At 40.9% G+C, this 27,298-nt stretch overlaps 1 protein-coding gene across 2 annotated transcripts in view; it reads left to right on the forward strand.

Moving 5' to 3' along the window:
* The window catches only part of ACVR1 (activin A receptor type 1), a 125,737-nt gene that overhangs the window by 26,933 nt on the left and 71,506 nt on the right, over positions 1-27,298 (forward strand). Inside the window, exon 2 of one of the 2 annotated variants that reach the window (XM_068545084.1) lies at positions 24,143-24,325. The exons of the other annotated variant lie outside the window; for it this stretch is intronic. The gene's annotated coding sequence lies outside the window, so the exon portion shown is untranslated. The remainder of the gene's footprint in view (positions 1-24,142; positions 24,326-27,298) is intronic. 2 annotated transcript variants of the gene reach the window in all.

Below are 27,298 nucleotides of genomic sequence, written 5' to 3' on the forward strand. Positions count from 1 at the left end.
TCCTTTGTCATATAAGGCAGCACTCAGATTCTGAGGATTAGAACATGGATACTTGGTTTCTGTTCTTCAGGAATCTTTCTTCGCAAAAGGAAAGTCTGCTGGATATTTGTTTCTAGTTCAGCCTGCTTTTTAATATTAGATTAATTTTCCTAAAACACCACATTGTACATTTTATTCCCTTGCTCAGACGTCTTTGGTGACTCCGCTATTAGCTAATAAAATTAATATGACCTAGATAGGCATTCAAGTTGCTATTTCATCCAAGTACATTTCAGGCTCCCCTCTCTCTCTCACATTGTTCCTCCATCCCCAGCTTGTCTCTCTTTCCTTGTACGGTCTCTCCCTCCTGCCTGCCTGCCTGGAGTCCCTTGCCCCTGCCCTTTAAGGCCTTCCCAGCAGCATTCCTCTCACCATCTGTATTATATTCCTAGGGCTTCCATAACAGATCACCACAAACATGGTGGCTTAAACCAACAGAAATGTATTCTTTCATGGTTGTGAGGACCAGAGTCTGAAGTCAAGATGTCGGGCCTGGCCAGGCCCTCTCGGAGCGCTCTGGGGGAGGGCCCTGCCTTACCTCCTCCAGAGTCTGCTGGCTGCAGGCATTTCCTGGCTTGTGCCTGTATTACTCGAGTCTCTGCCTCCGTCTTCCCATGGTCTTTCCCTCTTCTTTCTGTGATTCCTTTGTGTGTCTCCTATAGGGACACTTGTCATTGTATATAGGGGCCACCGGGATAATCTAGGACAGCGTCATCTCGAGATCCTTAATTTAGTTATATCTGCAAAGATCCTTTTTCCAAATAAAGTCACATTCACAGGTTCTAGGAGGTAGGATGTGGAAGTATCTCTTGTGGGTGGGGAGGGAGCGCCATTCAACCCACTACAGCACCTCAGTCATCAGTCATGGTTTCTTTCTTTGCCCTCTTGACATCACTGTCATAATTACATAATTTGGAACCCCTCATCTCTGTTCTCTTATTTTGCATGGCCAGACAGACTCTAAGCGCTTGAGGGCAGGAAGGCTCTTTTGCTATGCAACCCTTAGGTACTGGCAGGGTGCTTAAGAAACTGATATAAAGATTTTTTTTTTTTTAAATAGTGGCATGTAAAAATTTTGGCATAGTGATTATCAGGATGCTGTTTTGAAAGTGTTCTTTCTCACCTCAGGTTTTTTCTTAATTTCTGGTACTCTTTTTGGGGGAGCTTTTTATTCCTCGGGAACCTTAAGTGAGTAGCTGGGAGAGAGCAGAGCTGATAGTGGAATTGCAGAGCTGAAACAGAACAGAGAAATGCAAAGGCAAACCTAGTGGGGGACAGTGGGTTTGGAGGTCGGCCAGGGAAAGCTTTGAGGCTGATTGTGGCAGATATGTCTCTGTTGGTTGGGTCTGCCTGGTCTCTTGGAAGTGTTGATCTCCACCGGAATCCTTTCCAGTGGATTTTATAAACCTAGAAGACAGTTCTTGTAGGCACCTGAACTTGATCTTCCTCAACACAACGGAGGGCCATGCCAAGGGCAGCCCCCAACCTTGCTTTCCCTGAGGGAGATGCCTAAACAGGGTCATCTGCCCTACAGGCTCATTTCTCCTTGGCCTTGCCCTGTAAGCATAGCTGCTTTTTAAAGCTTAGCAGTGAGCACAGGTCTTAGGCTGTTTTCCCAACTGTTTTCTTCATTTGGCTTAATTTCAAGGTTATCTGATAATAATCTTCTTTTTTCTTTCTCTTTAGTCTCAGTCTTACTTTGAATGGATGCTGGCAGTCTAACCCTATTAAAGTTTAAGTGGCGCCCTGATGTTTTTTGTACTAAACATTTGAAGGTGACTGATTTTCAGCCTTTTTGGTATTTTCAAGCTGGTGATACCTTCATTTGGAGTTTTATTATATCCATGAATCCTAATATAACTGCTTGAGTCTGTGAAATGTAGCCATTGCTTACAGTGATAACGTTATATAGCAGGATTGCTCCATAAGGTGCATGTTAATCTTCTCCCATGATATCCTGGCTGGAAAGGAATGCAGAGACTTTAAGGTAATGGTTAAGAATGGCTGGTGGTGTCAGGGGAGTGTGGGTTTCAGTTTCATTCTGCCACTTTTCCAGCTTTGTGACATTAGGGAAGTTACTTAACCTCTCTGAGCTTCAGTTTTATCATCTGCAAAATGGAGATAATAATTCCTATTGTATGGTTATGCACGCTGGGAGGATTAAGTGTGGTAATATGCATGCAGATCTCTAACATAGCAGTATCTGGTACCCGAGAAGTGTTCAGAAAATTGTGGCTGCTGTTATTATTTACTTTGCAAGGAAAATCAGGACACTAGTGGTATTGAGGAATGTTTCCATGTTACCCACAGTGAGATTCTAACTCTCAGGATTTAGTAAACAGTCCAGCATGTGGGGGGGTAGTGTAGTATTGAATACGTCAGTCATTGCAATCTGTATGGTATTGATTTGGCTTGTTTGTGGAAAGAAAAATGACAGGAATAAAAACACACTTAGTGACTGTATTCCTGAGCTGACACTTTTATCATGTTTGCTTTGTAAAGCTACACCTCTCATTAGTTTAAGGCTCCTACCTCCAAACTCAATGGGAGGATAGAGTTTAGAGTATGGTTTAATTAGTATTAAATTTGTATTTTTAGCAATAATTTTGTGACTGTTAAGGTCTGAGAAGTTTATTGCGTATCACTTTATCACAGAGATTACAATACATTGTTCTTTGTATTAGGAAACCTTGAATTCATCTGCTGCCTTGCTGGTTTCCAGACTGAAGAAAAGAAATCATAGTAGATGAGCCTTAGAACAGTTTCCTGCCCAGAGGCAATAGTTTGGATTAAAATTCCTTTCTCTAAGCCCTTCAGTGTATCAGATAATTTCGGGGCTGGGGGGAAGACAGGGCACAGAGTGCTAGAAATTGAGTAAATTGGGCCATCACCTGACATTGAATATTGGTTTTGTGACTAGAGGTCAAAGACTTTTGCCAGAGTTATTTGGCTCATGAGTTAAAGTACTCCTTATGTAGGGGCATGTGTTCTTATAATGGAGGGAATCTTCTTGGATTTAGGGCCTTATAGCAGGAGACACATGGTTAGATGTATGAAAGAACTTCCACGTGGAGTTTTCTGCCTGAATGTAAACTGCACGAGGGTAGGAACTTGGTCACATTTGCTGTCATACCTCCAGTGCTTAAAACTGTGCCTGGCTCCTTGTAGGTGCTCAGTACCTGTTGGTCAAATAGACGAATGGCTACAGGGGGGAAAGGCAGTGAACTTGGTAGGGTTCAGAATGCCCTTTTTACTCTATGCAGTTTATTTCTAAATTGGCCTTTCCTAGGGGTCAAGAAGTTGTTTAGAAGAGAAATCCCTCCATGCTGGGGGCAGTTACCTGTTGGGACACCAACGGTGTGCCAGAGCTGGGGAGGAAATGGTTCAGAAGACCTTATCCGGATCTTCTTCAGTATTTGGATCATCGTTATGGTTTCTGTTTTTCAGCAGTGGAGGTAACAAGAAATATTTCCCTAGAATGACTGCTCCTAAAGCACTGGGGTGATGTCTGGGTTCAGGAGATTGGACGGATCTTTAACCATTGAGCGTAAGTCAGTGCTGAGAATTTTGGTCCTTTTTATTGTCCCTGAGAAGCAGCTGGGTAAATGTGGTCATTTATTTATTTACATGATTTCCCCGTCTTAGGGGCCTTCTGTGCTTCTTTCTGCTCCCCCCGTCCCCTGCCTGCCCCAGGTGAGGAGTCACAGCAAGTTCATCCCTCACCCCTATCCTGCCCCCTTAGATCCTCAGATAAAAGAATGAATGTAAGGGTCTGGAATTCCTTAATGAGCTTACGATGAAAAGGGGCTGAGAGTGAGTTGGTCTTCTTATGCCCGCCCTCCCTCCCTCTATCACAATTTTGAGCCTGTGTGTTCTACAGTTCTTTCTAAGCACCAGGCTGAGATCTTACGTGATTTTCAGCTTTAAAGTCTCCTTTATTTGATCTCTGTGGATCAGAAGCCCAGTATGGGTAAGAGCCGGGTGGGAAACAAGGCTTGCCAGGGCATTGAGTAAGCTCGTATGCACATTTCATCGTTTTTGCCATACCTGGTTGTTTGTGCTGAATTTCTTGGGGGAAAAGGCCTGCAGTTCTTTTACCAACAGGGAGCAGGCATTGTGGTTGCTGTCGGGCGGGCAGCCAGGAGGATATTTATAGTCACAGTGAGTGGCTGTGGACCCACCATGGTTCTGGATACGCCTCCTGCCTTAAAGTTCCCCGTGTTCTTGAACTGAACCCTGCCCTTGTTGGCCAGACAGTGGTTAATGATAAAACGGATGGCTGCAGGACGTGGCACGCAGGATGACCTGGGCGGCTTACCGCCTGCAGGTGCTGGTGCTTTGACTGACCTGAACCCTTAGCGGCAGAGCTGGTGTTCCCCTCCCCCTTCTGGTCAGGGCTGCGAGGGGTTCCTGGCCTTTCCCTGAGTTGGCTTCATTGACATGGCGCTGGTGCGACCATTCACTAACTAGAGTCCACTTTCTCTATGCCACACGGGCCGGGTCGTGTGAAGATTTATGACACCAAAAGAAATTGCGGATCATGATTTTAGCTTCCTTGCCTCTCCTTGAATTCAGGTCAGATATTTAGACCTGCCTTGCAGAGGAGGCCAAAATCAGGTGATGCTTTGCATGTGTTAGCTCACATTAGGGTGTAAGGACTAGAAGGGAAAAGTGGAAGAGTAAGTTCTCATAGGAAATGACCAAAAATGCAGAATTTTTTCCTGTTTATGTGGTAAGGTATAGCATAAGCTTTTGTGTTCACTTGTGGGTGTTCTTAGGATGGCACTGTGGTTCATCTGTTAGCTTGCATTTGCAAGGGGCAGAAAACAACCAAGGTTAGCCTTAGTAAGATGAGAATCTAATGGTGGCCATCCTGGGGAGTCTAGGGTAGGGCAGGTTTTAGATCTGGGTTGACCCAGGACTCCAGCAGTGTCCCTGGGACGCTGTTATTTCCCCTCTAATTCTTCTTCCTTTGTCAGTTCCATTCTCAGGCAGGCTCTCCCTTCCTGGTAGCAAAATGACTATGGCATATTCTCCGAGGTTCAAGTGTAATGGGAAAATCAAACTTTCTTTCCTAGCAGTTCCTGTAAAATCCCAAGAGTCACTCTGATTGGACCAGCATAAGCCACATCCCACATCTCAGTAGAATGCAGTGTGCTGATCCGTCTATCGGCCCTACTCTACCATCCTCTCAAAATAGGAGGAGCTATATCCGCAGCCCAAAGCCAGGGGTTGTTGCCGGAAGGCAGGAGGTGGTGTGGACAGAAACTGGGGAGGCAAACGGTTCCTACAAAATGCTTCTATAAATCACATATTGGGGGCCTCATGGAAGAGTATTGTTTTTCCATCTCCTGGATGGTTACTTGATGGTTACCACCTTCTAAGTTCTGGGTGTGTTTTCTAGGTAAGTCTCTGACATCCCCTGGAAGCACAGGGCCAGTGATTTTGCTGATGCCCCACGGATACTCACGGCAGGGTATCAAATTACAGTAGGTCTTAATGGATGCCACACTTGGTAGCTCTTTGGTGCGACATTAGCACAATTAGCTTTCCCTGTATGCCATTACATCAAAGATTGTAGCTGGACAGCCCGTCTTGACATATGTTTTGTTTGTCCCTGAAAGCACGTGTCCTGTTTCTCTCTGGCCATTCACATTCATTTTGGGTGACGGTCTTGTCAGCTCAGAGCTGGGGAGAAGGGAGGAGAGGCTGCATTTTGGCAGTGCTTCAAGCCCAGAGCAGCGTCCTGCAGCCAGCACCATAAGCTGGATAATTTGTCCACAGAGGCCTATGCATTATAAAAATGAAAATTCCTTCTCTGACAGCATTCACTGCTTAGCACGCAGCAATTTGGCTGTCAGAAACAGCTGGCCCTGCAGGGTGGGACAATGGAAAGGCGAGACCAGAGAGAGGCCAGTGCTTACTCAAGTCTCCCACTGTGAGAGGATCAGGTAACTGAGACTGTCATTAACAGCAGACTGCCAGGGGCTCTAAGGCAAAGCTTCCAGGGAGCGGGAGCCTGCGGCTCAGACAGTTAGTGATTTCCTCCTCTTTTTGCTGAATGGCACGAAAAGATAAATTAAAAATAAACTATTAACCTTTGCTGACACTCAAATTTTGGTTTTCCTTAAATGTTCTGTTCTGATTGTGTCTTCTCCTCGGCGATAAGCATGTCTGGGGAAGTAAATCCCTTCTAACCTAAGCAGAGTTGTTCTTGGTGCATTCTAGAAAACTCAGAAAGGAGTAGGGGTGAGGTGCATGACGGGTTGCTGGACATCTGCATATTTAGGTCTGTAACTTTTAGGTTCTGGTTATGTAGAAGCAATGCTGGAAGGACCACCACTGGAGACCCCACGAGGCATGTTCAAGCATGACGTAGAAAGCGGGTGTGCATTTTCCCCAGATGCATGTGCCAGGGACAGGAAAGGGACAGAGGAGCTGCGGGGGCTTGAACCTGCTCTATTGTGTGAATCTGCAGTGTGGCTGGCGCCGTGCATTTTCCTGTATTGATTCCACGACTCACAGAGCATGATCTAAGCAAAAAGCACACTGAAAGGACAAGAGGAGACAGCTGTCTGTTACAGGAGGACATATTTTCTGGGTTTAATGGCTCCAGTTTTTTCCTATTAGTTTGTACACTAGAGATGTACTCACTAGTAATGTCTCATAAAGGGTCTTTATTTTTTTTTTCCTTTTTGAAAAAAAGTTCATTCTTTAAAAAATTATCTTCTAAATGTGATCCTTTTATTTCACAAGTGAACTTCCCATCTAGGAAAGCAGCAATAAAATGTTCTTTTTCCTTTTTTTTTTTTTCGAAACTACATGTTGGAAATTCCCTGGTGGTCCAGTGGTTAGGACTCGACACTTTCACTGCCTTGGTCCGGGTTCAATCCCCGGTTGGGGAGCTGAGATCCTGCAAGCCTCGAGGTGCAGGCAAAAAAAAAAAAATTTTTTAATTTAAAAAGCTACATGTCAAAATGGGATTTTTTCCATATAGTGCAGGTCAAGAGGAGGTTTAACGCAATGTGGTGGAAAGCACCTTGCCTTTTGAAGTGAACAGTGTTTCAGTGATAATAGGTGTCTCCAGATAAGCTTGGCTGTTGGAATTTGGTTGTTGTTCAGTGTGGCTGGAACTGTACTGCCCCCCACCCTTTCCCTCTAAATCTGTTTCCCTTTTATGTGATAGAGGATGGAGTTAGTTCCCAGATGTTGTTTGGATTAAAGAGTGTGTGTGGGGAAGGAAAAAAAAAAAAGCTTTCTTAATGATAATAACAGAGTCAGACTGGCTGGTACTGTACTGACAGGAAAATGGAGAGATAAAAACTCCATTAATGGTGTGTGCACTGCCTAAGTAGCCAATAAAACAATGCTGTCCTCACTGGAAGCTGGTCCCAGACTGGCAGCGCTTCATGCCAACTGCGGGAGACAACAGCTGCAGAGAGGGGCAGAAGTGTTCAGTCAGGAGTCTGTGTTACGGGGCTGGCTTGGGGGCGGTTCTTTTGTTCTGTTCCTCCCCCTCCTCCCCCTCCCCCTCCCCCTCCTCCTCCTCCTCCCACCCCCTCCTCCTTTTCTTCCCACTTTTGCCCGCTTTCCTTGAGGAGCCCTCCTTAATGCTCGCTGTTGCAGAAATTGAACCGCAATCTGATTAAAACTTAATGGTTACTCACAGAATGAAGTTGGCTGGTAGTTTCCAGGCCTATCTGTCGGGCTAGTTTGGCTTTGTGACAATAGAAACTTGTTAATTTATATAAAATGCATCTAAGTGTTATGATCCTTAAAGTTTGAGAGTTCTACTTAAGAACAAGGAGAAGTCCTTGGTCACAGATGTAATGCTCTAGTTTCCCCACAAGTATCTTTGAATTTCCATGCTCAAACTTAGCAAAAAAATAAAGTAAAAAAAAAAAAAAAATCTCATTTTGGAGAGCGGCAAAGGCTTGGTTTAGTTACACTCATTCTCTGTGTACTTTCTGAGCCCATTCTCTGAGTCACGCCCTCTGCTTGGACCCTGGGCCGGGCAAGGCTGCGAGCAGGAGACCTGACTTTGGGCACTTAGTATCCCACAGCCATGTAAGCCCTGGGGCCTCCAGAGAAGCGAAGGAAAGAAGTGCTATGTGAGTGGTGTAGAGAGCAGCTCTGAAAATTCAAAACAAAGGTTCCGATGCCCTAGTCCTGTCTCTGTTTCCTGTGAGTTTGAAATCTAAGTTACTCTGCCTTTTTAATGTATGGTGTATGACGGTGAGGGAACAGATATTTGGGTGTATACTTTTGTGCCAAGTCTTATGCCACAGACTTTACATATATTAGGAAGTTGGTATCTGTAGCCTCATTTTACAGGTGAAAGAAACATAAAGCTTGAGGAATTAACTTCCTTAAGGCTGCTCCTGTTCTTTGGTGCAGCTGGAATGAAACAAATTATAAAGAACCAGTGATTTGGTATTTATTGTGTATTGCAGTGGGCATCCAGAAGAGGAGCTGGGGTGTTCTTTATCTCGACCTGTCAGAATGGGGGAGGGTAGGCGTATACACTGCTTTTAAATCCAGGAACGCTCCGTGGAGGAGGAGAGACAGTGAGTTATTTTTTAGCACACTTCCTTGAGTGCATGGCCTGTGCCAGGCACCATGCCAGGGCCTGGGGACTCAGAGCTGAAGAAGACAAAGTCCTGCTGGCAGAGGGTGGCTGTTGCTTCCTGGTGGGCAAAGCCAGGGCAGGGCACGTGTGTCCAGGCACCCTGGGGGAAGTGAATCTTGACAGAAATACCTGGTGGTGGCTTGGCTGGGAGTGAAGCTTGCCCAGGTTACCCTCCTGAAATGGAGGGCTTTGACCGCAGAGTGAAGATGTTCGGTAAAATGTAAAGGGAAGAGCAGTAAGTCATGGCTTTAGGTGCCACCTGTGTTCCCCTTTTGGAAACTCCACGTGGATTGTGAGTGGTCTCAAGGTTCCTGGCTGTAGACCTCTCCCTCCCAGGCCACTTCCAGGCCACACCGAGTGGCAGTGGCCATAGTATCTCAAGTATGGTTTCTTCTCCTGTGACTAAAGACTGCAAAGTAAGATCCACGGGCAGACTATGTTCTTTTAGGTAAGCCTTCATGATAGGCATTTTTTAAAAAAAGTGTGTGGTCTTTCCTAGTATAGTTTTTATTTAGCTGGCAAACTAGAGGGACCATTTTGAGGAAATATGATTCCTCAGTGATTAATACTAGATATTGAATGGCCTTTATTTAACATGTCATGCTTGCACTACTGTGCCAACTTGTCTTTTTCTAAATGTCGGGGCGTCACTGTGTTAATTTTATATGTTTGAAGGACTTGGGTGAGTTCCAGATGTGACACTTTTGTTTTCATTTTTAGATTTTTTAGTATAAATGGCTCCATAGTGTTCTTGATAGATGTTCGCCTATGCACCCCTATTGAGTAGTACGTGTACTAAATTAAAGATGTCAGTTGTCTGGTTGGTTGGTGGTGACTTGCTCTTAGTGTTCTCCTCACTAGATAACCCTTGGGGGATGGAGTCTGCAAACTCATCATCAGTGTGAAGGTTTCCCTTTACTACCAATAAACTCTATTTTTAGAGTTTGAGGGATCCTTGGACTTACCATTCGTTTTCAGTCCTGCCTTGCAGCAGAGCTACACTGCAGTTCATTGTGAGTATTGCAGGTCATTTCTTATTGTTCTTGAGGTCAAGAAGTTCTGATGTCCATTAGAGCCATTTCAGTACCACCCTCTCCCATGCATTCTATAACGTCTTGCAGAGTGAGAGAAGAAGGGAATTCAAAGACAAGTCAAAGTCTTGACAAGCCAAGTCAGAGTAACACTATTTTTTAGTCCTTAAAGGGTAAGAACTATTGAGAAAAACAAGGAAGTGAATACCACAAAAGTCAAGATTCTGGTTCTAATAATAAGAACAGCATCAATAATAGTAATGGCTTACCCTTTCATGGTGCTCCTATATCAGGTTCTGCTCTGAGTGCTTTGCATATATTCATTCATTTAGCCCTTATGATTATTACTCTGTGAAGCAGGTCCAATTCTTTTTATCTTAATTTTACAGATGAAGGAAATGAGTTATGTGCCTAAGGTGCTAAACGTAGCAAATGGCAGGGCCTGAAATCTAGCTCAGGCAGTGCGGCCTCCTTTCGGGGTTTTAACCACAGTGTAGGAGAGAAAAAAAGATAATGATGGAGGACACCTGGGAATGGGGTAGGGCATGGAGGGCTGGTAATTTCCTTAAAAAAAAAATTAGAGCCTTCACTAAAGGTTGTAGTTGCATTTTTATTATATATGGATTGATTATATATTCATATAATATGTATTAAATGTGGATATATATATACATATCCATGAAGTCATAGTTATTTGAGAAATGATAGTAGATGTGTATAAGATACTAAGTTTCCTTAACATTCTTGATGTTTGATGTACAATAAACCTCAGAGTTGGGAACCACTTACCTCTCTTTAGAGAGAGAATACATTCACATATAGAAGCTATGGAAGCTTTTCCCAACCTGACAGGCCCCTATTTCTATGGAATATTTATATTTATTTGCCTTTTTTCCCCCTAAATTATCTTACATATTGGATCTTGTCTTTGCTAATGGCATGAGGAGTTGACTGCAACTCTGAAGTAGCAGTTAAAGCATGGCGTGTGTGTGTGTGTGTGTGTGTAGGAAAGTTCACCATACAAAATTATGTTTGAAATAAAATAGCTTCTAGACACGTATCTGACCCACTTTTCATATGTCCAATGTGAAAAACTGTGGAAGGACACCTTCCGGTTGTGTTAAATAAGCCAGTCTAAATTTGGCTATAAATCTAGGAGACTCAGTTGAATGTATGCTAGAATGTGTTGTCTTAAGATAAACCTGACCGCACAGCAATGCTAGTAGAAGCAACAGAAATGCACCTGAGACAACTAAAATGTAAAAAAAAAAAAAAAAAAAAGGTTATTATCTGAGAGGTCCCTCCCCTAATACTTAACGCTTTCAAAATTAGAACTAACAGAAGCTAGCCTTTTCTTCCTTCCAATTTTAGAAACGAAGCCATTCTGACACTTATAGAACACTATCATTTCCCTCTGGGATTTAAAAAGTAAAAAAAGCAAAATCAGGAGACAAATATTTATGAAATGGACAAGGGTTTAGTGACCTGAAAAAACTCAGTGGAATGTTTCTCAGAATTGTTGACAGTGTGGATGGTAAACAGAGACAATTGCTAATGTTTGGTTTTTTTTTTTTTTCATACTAATCTCCTGGTGCCTTAAAGTGTGGCTGAGGAAGACTAGTTTTGTTAACCTGTTGGTCTCTCCAGCAACTTGGAGTGAGAGAATTTAGTTGGCTGTGGTGTAGCCTCTACTTGCGGGGAGGACAGGACAACTTGCTCAGCTTTTTACCTCTTCTGGAATTGCTTTCGATGGTAGAAACGTGTGGCATAAAGTATATATGTTTTTAAAATAGATATATGTGTATGTGTGTACATACACATGGACACATACACACACTATATATATATGTATACATATACTTTTTTTCTTTTAATTGCTGCTTGGCAAATAGTGCGCATTTTAAATGAGAATGATGTTATTAAAACCACTATAAAGACTTTCACATTAGAAATTCTGGCCCAGTTGGGAATTTGTGTTATTGATGGTAAATATAGATTGTTTGTATTAATTGTCAGGTAAGTTGCTTCTTAAGAGTTGCAATATCACAAATGACGGAAAAGCTGAAGTTTCAACTTGTGCTGATGTAAGTTAATCACAGGTGTGGAATCTTGAGGCTTGCGACGAAAAGACTGCTAATACAATCAACTTCAGGCATGTTTTATTGTATAGAATTAATCCATAAAAAATGAATCCTGGTGGAAAACTATGTGTTCTAATTAATAGCAACCCAAATCAAGAGGCTATAATTCCATTAGTGGACTGAATGCTTAATGACACGTGAGGAGATGAAAAGTATAGAAAATGTCTCTGCTTTGTGGTTACTTATATAAAATTACTTGAGTAAGAATCCTGAGATTTAAGTATCCATAGATAAGGTGGTCTTGATAATAGCGCTTGCTCTGGGAACAGCCCTATCCCCACCCTTCCACTTCACATCACCACCACCCCGTAGCATCATTGGAACCAAAAGGAAGATTCCAGAAGGGTTTGCCCTAATTCTAGGCAGGCTGGCTTTGGTCCTGACTCTGCATTTGCCACATCCTTCCGGCTTTTGCATCTCCCCTTTTGTCTCACTGCCCCCCCCGCCCCCCCCACCCCCGCCCCGTACATCTTTTCTTAGAGCCCATCCCATTTTATTTTCTGCCAGTTGCCATCAGTCTGAGCTTGGTGGTGATTTGCAGATTCACAGTCTCCTCATCTGATAGGTAAGTAGTGTCTGCTTGTTTTAGAGCTGGGGACTGGGGCTCAGACAGTAATGTGCTCAAGATCCCAGAGCCTGGGAAGTGACAGAGCTAGGTTCAGTTCCCAAACTGTGTGATTCCAATGTTTTGGCTCTTTCCACAAAATGACTCGGGAGACAGCGTATGCCCATGCAGTGAGCAGGCACTGCACAGCATACACTCAAGGTCTAAGTTATATAGAAAAAGGCGTAAGAGCTTTAAGACTCATTTTTTAAAATAACGGTTTTATTGACTTAGTTCATATACCAAAACATTCACTCTTTTGTGATGTACAATTCAGTGGCTTTTAGTATTCAGAGTTGTGCAACTGTCCACACTATCTAATATTAGAACATATTCATTTTCCCCAAAAGAAACCATCAGCATGTAAGACTGAATTTGAAGCTAAGATCATTGAAGTAGAAGTTGAAGTTTGGGCTCCCAATCATCCTGTGAACTAAGTGAGAGTAGAAGCCAAGTTCCTGGACCAACCCCCTGGTTGACACCAGTTTTTGTTGACAGAATCCTCTAGAACAGTAAATTCTCAATCTTCTGTTTTTTAAATCTATGCTCAATTTTGATAAACTAAGAAATCTCACATTCTTCTGCCCGTTTGTAATGAGAAAGCAACAGGATTTTTAAAAATTTTCTTTTTTTTTAAATTCAGTTTTTTTTATTGACCTGTAGTTGATTTACGGTGTAGTGCCAATCTCTGCTGTATAGCAAAGTGACTCAGTTACACACATATAGACATTCTTTTTTATATTCTTTTCCATTATGGTTTATCACAGGATATTGAATATAGTTCCGCGTGCTATACCTTGTTGTTTATCCATTCTAAATGTAATAGTTTGCATCTACCAGCCCCAAATTCCCAATCCATCCCTCTCCCTCCCCCTTCCCTCTTGGCAACCACAAGTCTGTTCTCTAGGTCTGTGAGTCTGTTTCTGTTTTGTAGATAGGTTCATTTGTGCCATATTTTAGGTTCCACATATAAGTGATATCATATGGTATTTGTCTTTCTGACTTCACTTAGTATGATAATCTCTAGTTGCATCCATGTTGCTGCAAATGGCATTATTTCATTCTTTTTTATGTAAAAATTTTCTGAACATTTATTTATGGTTTTGATTTTCAAAACATGTCTGCCACCCCCCTTATTTTGATTGGATAATCATCTGCATCTCAAGACTTCTAGGTCACCTTCATCGCAGGTTTGCTTGAACACATTAAATGAATCAATACAGTCATGATTTGAAATGACTCATGCCTTAAGCAATTGTATGTGTAAACTTCAAGGGATCCCAGGCAACCGGTGCTAATAACAGGCAAGCCTGTTATTGGTATCTTCCTTCTCTTTTCCTTAGCATTCAACTTTGGCCATGGGCTCCTTTCTCTTACCTTCTTTATGCTTACTAAGTTCAGCTGCATTATATAGCAATTTATGTATTTATTCTTTTCTTCCCACTACGTGGTATTAAAAAGGTTGAGGTTGGGGAAATGGGTTGGGTGGGGAGAACCATTAAGAAGGTAGCATTGTCATGGTAAGAAGAACTCATCTTTTTCCCACTCTGGCCCCCAGCACCTTGACTGAAGACATCTGGAGGGAGGCCAGTGAGTGAGAGCCTAGCTTTGGGAATTGTGTGGAGGCCTGGCTCCACATGACCACCTTGGGAATAATTTTCTCGGAAAAAAAATTAACATTATTCGTATAAGATGAAGCATTTCTCTTCTTACATTTTATTGACATCTTAATTTCCAGTAATGTTACAGTGTTAGCATGGCATTTGAGTGTAGCTCTCAAGCTCTTTTTCTGTATATATGTAATTTAGAAAAAGATTATGGTCTAAACTGTTGGAGTAGGGAATACTTCCTTGTTTTCATATGTAAGTCAGTAGGAAGCTATGGTTTAGTGTATACGTTTAGTTTACATACTGTCTTTTTGTATGAAATAAACACTTTAGTTCTCTCTTAGTCTCTTTAACCTAGGATCTGGGGGAGTTTTTTTGCTTCGAATGAAAAGCCACGACAACCCTAAACGTGTATTCTGGTAGGCCTACCTCCTTTTTTCCAGTAGCATAATTATTTCTCAATTTTTACTGTTCATATTTCCCTTAGAGTGTTCCTCTTCTGCTTTGAATCCATTATCAGGGTTCACCCATTCATTCATCAGCATTTATTAAGGACCTGTTGTTTATAAGACTATCCCTGATGTTTTCAGAAATGAAAAAGTACTCCTTATCTTTGAGGAATTCACAGGCTCACTAGGCAGTGAAATTAAAAAAAAAAAAAAAATTGAAGTGCACTTTTTAGGTGCCGTGATAACAACAGAGGAGGGTGCATGTATCTTAGACAGGGTGTGGTCCTGGGGGCTTCAGAGAAGATTTCCATAGGGAGGTGATTCTCGAGCTGATCCTGAAGTATAGGAATTGACAGATGGAAAAAACATCGCAGGCGGACAAGTACAAAGGCAGAAGGCGAACAAGACGGAGGCGTCCTCAGGGAGCTGTAAGGTGCAGTTAGGGTCAGAGTGCCTGGGGGGTGGTAACTGGATGAGGTGGGAGAAGTCTCAGGCCAGGTCCTAGAAATCAGGAATTTGCACACGCTCAGGAGAGCCATTATCGGCACTGTTGGCAGGTACTTAGAGGAAATCCCTGAGAAAGAGTTGGAGTGCTGCTGGTGTGAGACGGGAAGGGCTGGGTGGTGCCACTGCATGAGATAGGACATAAAGGAAGGTTAGCAGCTTTGGGTGGTGGGTGATGTAGACACGCTGACTTGAGTTTTGTTAATCCAGATTCCTTGTCTTGGGAAGTGGACACATTCCCATACCCCTTGAGAGACTGGCCGAGATAGACACCGCCCCCATCCTCGTACCCCGCCACTGTTATTCTGCACCCTTTTGTGCATTTTCTTACTCAGTTATTCTTCAGTTGGCAAACAAATTATTGGTAGGCAAATTAAATTAAAAGCAAACCTCGGTGAGTTAAGAACTAAATTGCTAAATTAAATGAAAAATGTTATTATTTTTTAATGAGTGGGTAGGTTCGCATTTCAGTACAGGAGTAGATTGGAAAACCATCTTTAATTAAAGAGGTAGCCTTTACTGTTAGCTTAATTCTTGAGGAATCCTGCTAGCAATTGTAAAAGAAATATCTAAACAGAGAATCTTTTAGGTAGGAGGAAACTTAGCAACTTGGGCCACCACTCTCAATTTCTAGGTAGGAAAAATGGATGCCAGAGAACACAGGTGACTTACCAGTGTCACACAGCTATGGTGCAGGGGTGTGTCTAGCTCACTAATGTAATGTTTTCTCCACTGTGCCTGATGACCCCCTGCAATAATCCTATCGAGATGATAGAGCAGGCTTTGAAGAAACCTAACGTTCAAGGCTGCTCAGTCAGTGATAGACCCAGAGTCCCCTGGATTCCTGACTTTAATCTTATTTTAAGTTAATCTCATTGTTCATCAGTCAGCAAGTATTTGTTGATTGTCTAGTATGGAAGGGATGGTACCCAGTTATTATAAAGCTAAACAGTAAATAAGAAGCTATTTTCTTCTCCAAGAAGCTTGCATGTTAGTTTTTCAGATAACTCACTGCAGGTCTGGCAACTGCTTGTAAAATGCATAGCTTGTCTGACATAATTATGGATATGTAGTATACACTCGTAGCACACAACAAGAAAACAGAGCCATACAAGATATTGTTCACTCTTAATTTTTTTAAACTTTACTGGATCTTTTTCTGTTTGTTACCTTGTTCTGTCTGCACAGGGGGCAAGCAGTTTCCAGTTTCCTGCCTAGCCTTGGAAGTGCCTATGGGTAAATAAAAATTAAACCAAACAATTAGAAAAAGAATGTTGATGGCCTTTTTTTTTTTTTTCAGTTTATTCTCACTGAATCTTAATTAGGGAGAATGATCTGGTGAAAATTTTATTTAGGTTGGTAATTGACATAAATATTTGCAAGAGGGCATTGGAAGAATGGTTTTTAAAAGCATTAGTTCTCTGTTCATTTATTTTGGTGCCCCTCTTTTGTAATAACCCCCTTCAGTGTTTCTGGAAATTTTTGTAGATATGGTTCTGAAAAACTTAATGTGCAGTAGTTGTTTGGTGAATACATGTACTAGGAAAACTTATTGCCTTTCTAAAATGAAGACTGCTTTTATGAAATAGTAATAACTTTTCTATAATTCTTTATATTTTTTTTTATGTTTCTTATATTAACTTGTTCCTGTCAAATAAGAGTTTGGTACATTTTGCGCTGCTTTGAATTTAAGTCTAGGGTAGAAACTTAGCCATTTAGTGATTTACACATTTTCTTTACCAAGTTTATGAGCTTGAAACTGTTAATACTTATTGCTTTTCTGTAATTTTAAGCTTCGTTCATTCCACAAATACTTAAATAAGTCTGATGTGATGCTGAACCAGGCATTGGAGATACAGCAGGACGTTGGATATACAGAATGCCTATTTTCAAGAAGCTCCCTGTTGAAGCTTTGCTAATGTCTGTCTAGTAAACATGTATAATAGACCCAGGAACCCCAGAGTGAAGCTTTGGAGAAACAAACACCCCACTAGAAAACTAGAAAATCTGGTTCCGGCCCATGTGGGTGGCATCCTGCAAACTCTTGTAAACAGTGCTTTGAGATCATCCACTGATGAAAGCCTGCATGGTATTACATCTGAGGGTAATCATCAAGGATTACCACATCACTGCCAGACAGCAGATAAAACATGCATGCCTCATGGAAATGGGGAGTGCGGAAGTTCTGCACGAATGGGATTTACATACCTGAAATTGGGACCCAACAGAGAAAGGCGATCTGATTGCCAGTGAAGTCCGATTCTCTTTAGAGAGTAGTGCATTGGGGGCGCGGAAGAAATGACAAGTTACTTCTTTCTTACCTCTGCCAGTTCTTAATCCCTGTCTACTCAAGGTGCTCTGATTCCTCACTCAGAACCATTCTGAGTCTTAGATATAGCTGCACTAGAGCTACTTAGGATTGGGCTAGTTGGGTGTCTTGAAACTCAGATCTCATCCAGGAATTGACATGACTCTGTGAAATAACCACAGACCCATTAATTGGGTGAAGACTAACAAGATTTAGTCTTTGTTAACAAGACTAACAAAACTAATAACTATGGTGTGAAGAGAAGATAGAAAAATAAGGGGGAAAAAGTGATGGATCCATTGGATTTCTTTATCGAGCTACCAGCTGCTCTACAAGGCCTGCAGAAAGGCTTGCCGTGCAGCTGGTAACATCAGCTGACCAGAAATGCTGTGTTTCCTTCCCAAAATGGTTAACAAAAGTCACCTTTGGGCCTTGTATGGGGAAAGAAATAAGGAAAGAAAAGGAGAGAGCAGGAATGCAGAAGGAAGAGAGAGAACGAGTGAATTACATGGGCTACGTGTGAGCGAGAGTGTGTGTGTGTGTGTTTCTGTCTTTCTGTCTGTCTCTGTTGAATCTTCTCTTCCCTGAAGTCACACCTCCTATCTGGTGAGGAGTTGGCGAAGGTGTTTTCTATTTTAGTCTGTAGCCTTCCCATCTGGTGTCTGGATTTCTTCTAAGGTGCCACCAGTGGGGGAATGAGTATGGGGTATTAGTCTTCCATGTTCTCTCCTTTCAGGCTTCTTTTATAATATTTATTTTTAAATTACTAGTTTTATGAGTCAAAGTGGTCAAATTTTGGCAATTTCATATGATTCAACCTATTAATTCAACCCTTGTGATTCTCAGTCTTCCTCACTGTTTCCTCTTCTTTACACCTGCTCCTTACTATTAAATTTTTATTAATAGCTATCATCTATTACCACCCACCACATGCCGTGTACTTCACATATGGCCACTCTGCAAGGGCGTCCTGATGCCCATGTTGCCTGGGAGAGACGGCAGCTCAGTTGGCCCAAGACTACCTGTGTAGTGACTGACAGGGCTGGGATTCAGCCCAGGACTCTGTGATTCAAGTCTGGAACCCTCTTGCTGCTACTCTATCCCACTGCCTTTGTTTCCTTGAGTTTTATTATGATCCTCCTGCTTTATATTTCTGGCACAAATAAATGAGCCTTTAAAAGGCTGGACAGAGAAATGGGATCTTGGTAGGGTTCCAGACCACTTCGGATGAGGATGTTTGAAGTTATAAGCATGTTATCTTCAGAAATATAGTCTGGAACTTAATTGCACTCACTCCTGTCATGGTCCACAGTAGATGCCTCTCATCTTAGGCAAATTATAATTTAAATTCTGGAGGAGAAAGGTGCTCTGAAATTTGGACCTTAAATCCATCCCAGGGGCCAAAGCATTAGGAAATCTTGCTTTCTTCCTGTCTCCACTTTGGTTGGTCTTCTTTCTAGGCTCTGAGACAGACCTTAATCTTTTCCTTAAAACATCCTGGAGACTTGGTTCATCCTCATGCTTGCCTCCTCTCCCCAACTCTTTTTCTAGTGAGTTGGATTCCTACTCAGCATCTAAATATACACCTGAAGAGAATAGTGCTTTCATGGTAGAATTCCTTCCCAGGATTTCTTGGGAAATTTATATTTTTCCAAATCCCCAGAAAAATCAGTTAAGAAAAAAGGTAAATGGGAAAAAGTGTTGAAATTCTCCTGTGAGAATTAAAACAATCAACATAGAGACATAAGTACATGAAAGGAATCCACTGGTGTCAAGTTGAAAGCTAGCCTACAGAATTGAAGGATAAGATTGACATTTCCCAGGGCCAGGTCAGGATAGGAGCGCAGAGGAGAGAATTGGTCATGATTGCTTGTAGCTGTTGCTATGTTATAAATGTGTATTCATGGCCCTGTCTGCTGCTACTGGTGAGTCATCCTTGCAAATAAAATAAATATAAATTTATATGCATAGCGTGTTGTATACAAATCCTGTGAGTGGTATTCCAAGAAATACGTTTCCAAAGCAAAATAAGCCTTTAAGATGGCAGTTTCAACATGTGATTCTGTGTAGTTCTGTTAACCTGCATTTGGATCTACGAGGAAGGTTATTTCAGGGATCAACAAACCTTTTCTCTAAAGGGCCAGATCATAAATATTTTAGGCTTTGCAAGCCATATGGACTCTGTCACAACTATCAACTCTGCTGTTTCGTGTGAAAGCAGCCACAGACTATACGTGAAATGAACAAGTGGGGCTGTGTTCCAATAAAACTTTTATTTACCAAATCAGACTGAGGGCTGGATTTGGCTTGCTATTGGAATGCTCCCCAATAATGCTCGCTGACATTCTCTAGCATTTGAACATTTGTTATAGACTACAATTCTTTGTAAATACTATCAAGTTTATTTCTTATTTATTTAACCTTTCCTTTAGATATCCATAATAATGAGTAAAGGGTGTTTGGAAGTGTTTTTTGAATAACTTATAACTTGGGGAATTCTGGGGAACTTCCTGGACATTCCCATTTCTCATTCCCAAATCCCAAAGCGTAATGTCTACAGAGAATTTGAAAATTTCTGGAGAAGGAGATTTGCTGTATCCTTGTGCCCCTCTCTGCTTCCTGATTCAATCAGCATTTATCTTTCCGCAACTTATGTGGCTCTCCTTGTTCTTTGAGCTCTGTGGTGTCCCCCAAGCTTGTCTAGGGTGTGTGACCTATTTTTTTCCCCACTGGGAGATTGGGAATCTTGGGAACTGGTTGATATCTTTGTTGCCTTTCTTCAGAATTACTGATAGATAATACCCAGTATTATCTTGCCCACGTATTCAAGTATCTGGAGTAGATTATTCTTCAAGGATCCTTGACGTTTATATGCTTGGTTGTAGCGTTGTTATTTTAGAGCCAGAACAAGAGGACATTTGTAGTATCATGTGGATGATTTGTGTTATTGTTTGGGATTGGTATACTTTTTGCTTGTCTACCATGCTGCTTTAGCACTTCTATTATTTTAAGAGGTAGAAAACAGTCAAGGGACCTAAGGATATTTACTACAAGGATCACTTCAATTCTTACAAATAGTCAAGATACATTTTAACTTACAGGCAATTAAGAACACAGATTTTGGACTCAGCATAAGTTGAGTTGATTTGTTTTACCACATATTTCAAAAGTGTGATCTTGGGACAGTTTCACTTAACCTCTCTAACACTGTTTTCTTATCTTTCAAGTAGGAATACTGATACCTTCCTCTGCATTTTTGTGGTGGTAGGATTAAATCAGATAATGCAATTGTGTGTTTAGCACAGTTCTGGAGCTGAATAATAATTGGCATTATTACTAACTCTTAAAGATGGGAGATATTAACCTTGTTTTGTGGCAGAGGAAACTGAAACAAACGGGTTAAATTCTGTAAGATCACATTTATTAGGTTGGAAAACTGGGTTTGGCTCTTTCCTAAGTCCATGTTCTTGCTACCATACGCTGCCTAAAGTAATTTCAGTTAACAGTAATTCTATAGCAAAGACACACACACCATGGTTTATTTGGGTTATGAGGCTGGGTGGATAGACGGGGAAGGTACGAGATGATGTCTTTTGTCTCTTTTTTTTTTTTTTTAATTGAGGTATAATTGACATATAACATTATTAGTTTCAGGTATACATTGCAGTGGTTCGATACTTGTGTATATTGCAAAATGATCACCACAATAAGTGTAATTAACATCCATCACCATACAAGGGATGATGTCTTGAAAGAGCAAGGATTTGTATATTTGAAAGCCACAGTTTCTAGAAGCCAAGGATATAGTTATAATTAAAAAGTTGAGAAAACTTGCCCCGATTTCCCTGTCGCTTAGCTGCTGTATTGACTGCCAAGAACATGTTAGATTTTAAGTACCTTTTATGCTTGCCTGTTATCAGTCCCATCATATCACCACGACTTTTAAGAAACTATGCATGTTCTCTTAAATTGGATGAAAGAAAAATGTACTACTATGTTAAGCCTGCAATTGGAGTTAGAATGTTTTTTTGTATTTCTCCTTTCCCCCTTCCTCACACCCACCCTCCACCACTTCACAGGAATGTGCCTCTAACCTTTATGGGTCAGATTTTCACATGGCATGATTAGTTGCCAATAATTAAACCTCCATAGCTAAACAAATAAATTGGCCAAGGTTTTGGAAAAACTCAGCTCAATGAAAGTTTTGTGACAAGTTGCTGCAGTTTGCTGTATGCACGTGGTCTCTGGCTTACGACGGTTCGACTTAACAATTTTTCAGTGTTAAGATGGTGCGAAAGTGATACGCATTCAGTAGAAAGTGTACTTTGAATTGTGAATTTTGATCTTTTCCCGGGCCAACGACACGCGACATGCAGTACGACCCTCTCTTGTGAGGCAGGGCAGCGGCAGCTCCTAGTCAGCCACGTGAGCACGAGGGTAAACAACCGATACACTTAGAGGCATTCTGTTCTTCACGTTCTGTACGGTATTCAGTAAAGTACATGAGGTATTCAACACTTTATTATAAAATAGGCTTTGTGTTAGGTGAATTTGCCCAACCGTAGGCTGATGTAAGTGTTAAGTTTAAATAAGGCTGGGCTCAACTATGATGATTGGTAGGTAAGAAATAGTGAATGCATTTTCAACTTAGGACATTTTCAACTTACGATGGGTTTATTGGGAGGTAACCGCATTGTAAGTTGAAGGATATCTGTATAGATATTTATTTTATCTTACTGATTTTAATTGATGCATATGCCTCTTTTTATTTGTTTTTATTTTTTTAAATCTCTCTTGGGGTTTTGAACAAAACTACTTTCAACTACCTCTCAGGATCTGTCACGCTTGCCTGTTGGCATGGAGTGTATTTGTGCAGAGATGGGTCCTGAGCAGAACATTTTAAGAGTTAAGTATTTGGAGTTTACTTTCCACCTTTGCTGTCACGTTACTGACTTGTTCTTCCTTGTAGTACACCACAATTTTGACTTCAATCCATGGGTTATTTGACAGCCTGATAATTTGAAGACAAATATTAAACTATGCTTAATTTGAAGACTTGATTTTTATCCAGTAACTCTTGAGCACCAACTGTATGCGAGTTGAAGAAGAAGAATATGTGATCCTCGCCTATTTTTTTTTTTTTGAGACAAACCCAGTTCAAGGAAGAGGATTAAATGCCAGGTCATATAGAATTGAGTCCTATAGAATATTAATACAAGAGGAATTAGAATGGAAAGATCTGGAAAATGTGAAAATCATTAGGGAAGGCTGAGCGAGGCAGGAGAACCTGAGCACATTCTTGAAGGAATTCTCTGCAGGAAGGTGATAGAGCTGGGAAGTTGGAAGGGAAATTAGAAGTACTTCTGTAATTAAAAAAAAAAAATCTCTGATTTTTAAAAAGAATCAGAAAAATATGCACCAGTATTTCCTTCTTTTCTTGCTTATCTAAAGCTCCTCCCCCAATAGTACCTATAACTTGAAGACACGGCTGGTCCTAAGCAGGGCGGCCGCCAAGGCCCCTTTGCACTTGCCCCTTCTAAAATGCAGTTAGTCTTCGGCAGACGGGGAAGCAACTTCCGCATGAATCTGCCACATTCCCCTGTCTAGGAAAACACCAGGATTTCCACAGTTTGCTGTGAAACTCAAGGGTTGTGCATGCTGCTTAGCTGAAGAGTTTGTTTTTAAGGATGTCCACTCTAGAAATGGCTTTTTACTCTTTAACTTCACTAAATGATTGCTGAAAATGTCAAGCTTCTGGTTGACCTTTTCTACGGGGGGATATTTTTGTCTGTCTTATTTTAGTGTCTTATTTTTACATTCTCGATTCTCTTTTCAAATTGATTCTGAGGCTCAATTTAAACTGAAGCGAGGCAAGTTTTGATATTATTTGTAAAGCATTTCCCTTGAATTTCAAGGTTGATGTGATTTTTTTTTTAATTATGTGATTTTACTTCCAAATAATTATTGAGGAATGCTGTATTTTGGGTTTGTTTTCTGCTTTGATTTACTTACATGAAAGTTTTCTTGGCAAAGTGTCCCTTGAGGTTAAAAAATAAAAAGGTGCTATTTTCCAAAAGGAGTACGTTTTTCAGTGTTTTGTGTTGCTCAGCTATTTGAATGGGAAAGTTTGGTTCTAATAAAAATTTCCTCTTCCTTTGACAAATATTGATGTTTTTAAAGTTTTCCTAAAGGAAAAGGGAGCTTGGGTGGCTTTTTGTTTTTTTTGATAGTTATCTAGAGCCCCCTTTCCTTCCGCTGTGTGATCCTAACCCCACCATTGTTTTATGAGTCTTTGAACTAGATCTGTCTACAGCTGAGAGTGGTGGTTGAAAATGGACCCAAACCAGGTTATTTTTGGGTGGATACACGAGAAGCTGGTTACTGTGGTACATGGGGTGTCTCTAGGAGCAGCCGGGGGTCTGGAGAGAGACTTTCATTCTATACTTGTGGACGGCTTGAACTTTGTTTTTCCCAGGTACATATCATAGTTGATATATGCAAAGCCTTTGTTTTTTTGTTTGTTTTTGTAATGGCTAGAGTACGTGATATATGGACTTTAAAGGAGCTTGATTTTGAGGTTTACCAACTGCAGATTCCACTGGGTTTTGTGTCACTTAGAAAAATATTTAAGATCGGTACGGACCTATGACCCCAACTTACCGTGTGTCTGTTTTCCAACCCTTTCCATCCTTGCTGCAATTGTAAATCGGCCTTGGTTTTGTGGTCTCAATTGAAAGGCTTGTCAAGTGTGCACTGCCTTTAGCCTGCACATTCACAACTACAGACTTTTCTTCTGCTTAGCTGGTTTTCTTTCTTCTTCCCCTCCGCAGCCCCGAGCCGCTTGTGAACATCACATTGCCGGCGCTAGAGCTACTGGAGAATTCTCATTATTCCAGGAGACTCTGGGAGCGCCTCTCCCACCTCCAGGGCTCCAGGAGCAAGTGAGCGGAGCTCTGGGGAAGAGCCACTGCTGGAAGGACTGCGGGAGGAGATGCCCTGGGGCCAGCTCTAAGGTAGCCAAGCCAGCTTTTTACCTAGGAGCTCTCAGTGGCCTTGCCAGGGCCAGCAGTAGAGACATTTCAACAAATCACCTCTTTTAATGCTCCTTGGCAGAGATCAAATTGACACGGTCACTTCTTAGCCACGATGATCATTTTGTTGGTTTGTATAAATCCAACATAAGAGAGATAGGACCAAACCCAACGGTTCTTTATTTTTGCATTACCTTGACTGTAGGCTTTTTTTGGTGGAGTTGCTCAATTATCTTTTAACTCTGGCCAAGTTGTTCAAATACCACCAACATTTCCCTACGTATAAAATGCTTCTGCCATTCTCTTCACCTTATAGGACCACTTTTTTTTTTTTTGTTCTTTCCTTCTAAATAGGCTATGTTTTAGAGCAGTTTTAGGTTCACAGCAAACCTGAGCAGAAAATACAGAGAGTTCTCATAGGCGCCCCTGTCCCCCACACACCTGGCCTCTCCCAGACTCTGTCTCCCCAGCAGAGTGGTCCATTTATTATAGTAGTTGATCCGCACTAACACATCATTATCACCCAGAGCCCATAGTTTCCATTAAAATCTGCTCTTGTTGTGTATTCTGTGGGTTTGGACAAATGTATAGTAATATGGATCCCCCATTATAGTACCCTACAGAAAAGTTTTACTGCCCTAAAAATCCTGTGCTCCGACTATTAATCCCTGCCCCCTACCCACTCCTTGGCAACCACTGATCTTTTTATTGTCTCCATACTTTTACCTTTCCCAGAACTACATTTTCATAATATGCTTCCTTGGAGTACTTTGAAATCTCTGTAAAGAAGTCTCGCTCTCAGGATGAAATGCTATTAAGGTTGTGTTAAGCTATGGGGGTAACACAAATACCAACTTCAGAATAGAGTGTGTAAGATGTTTCTATGAGGGGAGGCCTGAAGTGCTAAATGTCTGTGGGAGTGTCTCTGAGTTAAAAGTCGGGATTGCCTGTATATGGTTTGAAACTTGTAGATAGAGACAGAAGCATGAGGTCTCTGTAGCCTCTTTAGGTTCAGAGCTTTGGGGGAAGGTCTCTAGTAGCTGTCAAGTGCTCTCTTTTTTAAGGAAAGTCTAATTTATTATTTTCAAAAATTTTATTCTTTTATGTAAAAGTTTATTTTTGATTGTTTAATTTCAAGTAGTACAAAGCAGTCTAAACATAAAATTTTCTCCCTTCCTTTTCTCTTTTACCCACAGCTAATAATTTGGAACACACAATTTTTCACATACAAACTTTTCATAGACACACAAATTATGTGTATTAATTATGTTTAAAAATTGATGGAACGTGGCTACACATTTGGTTTTACAACTTGCTTTTTCCTTTCACTTGATATGCTTTGGATATTTTCCCTTTTAAGCAGAATCTCAATATAAGTAATGACTTCTTAGTGTGCCTTACATGGCTGTAACATAATAACAATCAGTCCTCAAGTGATGGGGTTAGCCTAAAATTTAAAGGGGGATATGGTGGGGGGGAGACCTTTCACGTTAGGGAAAAGACAAAAGCCATGACTGTTGACTTTGGACTCTTAGTCATTGAGGATGTGAGTTTTTATTTTCCAAGGCAGATAATGCACAGCTTTGGGCTGTTGCCAAGGTGTCAGTTATGTCAAGTTTTCATCCTCTGGATGCCTGGAAGGAACATCTTTGGCACTAGGCTGTGTTAATATATTAGCATAGTTGTTAGTTCTGGCTACCATCCTTGGAGCACTATGAGATATTTTCATGCCCATTTAAGGTGGCATGAGGTTGAATGAGTTCTAAGAGAAAGTAACGAATAACAGGGATGGAATTAAGAGACTGACTTTATTTTGCACGTATATTTATTTGAGGGAGGAGGAAGAGATGATGGTGTTAGTTAATTGTTAACCCTGTGATTCTTAATTATGAAACAGGGTTAAAATTGTTCAGCTCAATAGCTTCCTAGTGTGGTTGACAGCGAGAATCACCAGACAAGTTTTTAGATATCTGGGGCCGATATGAATATTTGTATTGTTATTATTTTATAAAATATTTGTTTCTAGGAAGGTAATAATATAATCAATGTTTATAAGGTTTAAAAGGTACAAAAAGAGTGAAAAATAAGTCTCCCTTCTCCCTCTGTCTCCCAGTTACCCTTCCTGGAGACAACAATTGTTACCAATCTCTTATATATTCTTTCAGAGATTTCAGGCATATACCAGCAATAATCTAATGATTATTGCAATTTCTCTTTTTTTTTTTTTTACCCAAATGAAAAAGCATTCCACTTAGAGATGGGCTGGAATTTATTTAACCAGTACTATATTGATGACCATATAGATCATTTCCAGTTTTATTATCATGAACAAGGCTGTAGGGAATAGCCTTGTACATATATCATTTTAAACATGTTTGTGAACGTATCTATAGGATCCATTTCTAATAGTGGAATTGCTGGGTCAAAGGATATGCACATTTTAATTATGGTAGAAATATTGCCAAATTGCTCTGTTCATAGAGCTTGCAAAGTTTTAGATTTCACCAGCAATGGATGAAAACCCTGCTTCCTCATACCCTTGCCAATCACAGTATAATTGTCAAACTGATAATTTCTTCTCTGCCAAACCTATAGGTGAAAAATGACAGTTTAATGGAGCTTTAATTTGCATTTTTTCTTATTTTGATTGACATTGAGCATCTTTTCATAAGTTTAAAGGCCATTTGTATTTCCGGTTCTGTTCCCTCTATGTTAGTGTCCTTTGTCTATTTTCCTGTTGGGTTATTGATCTTTTTATTATCAGTTCACAGGAGCTCCTATGCATTAACAAATTAGCAACCCCCCGTTCTCTCCTTGTGATGTGTGATATTTTACTTGGTCATTTGTGTAAAAATAATTATTTTGCAGTGTAGATTATTTAAAATTTTGTGTACTTAAATTTACCAATTCATTCAACAAATATTTATTGAATGCCTCTTATGCATTAAGCACTTA

The sequence above is a fragment of the Eschrichtius robustus genome, chromosome 5 (assembly GCF_028021215.1).
Source record: "Eschrichtius robustus isolate mEscRob2 chromosome 5, mEscRob2.pri, whole genome shotgun sequence".
NCBI classification, from domain to species: Eukaryota; Metazoa; Chordata; class Mammalia; order Artiodactyla; family Eschrichtiidae; genus Eschrichtius; species Eschrichtius robustus.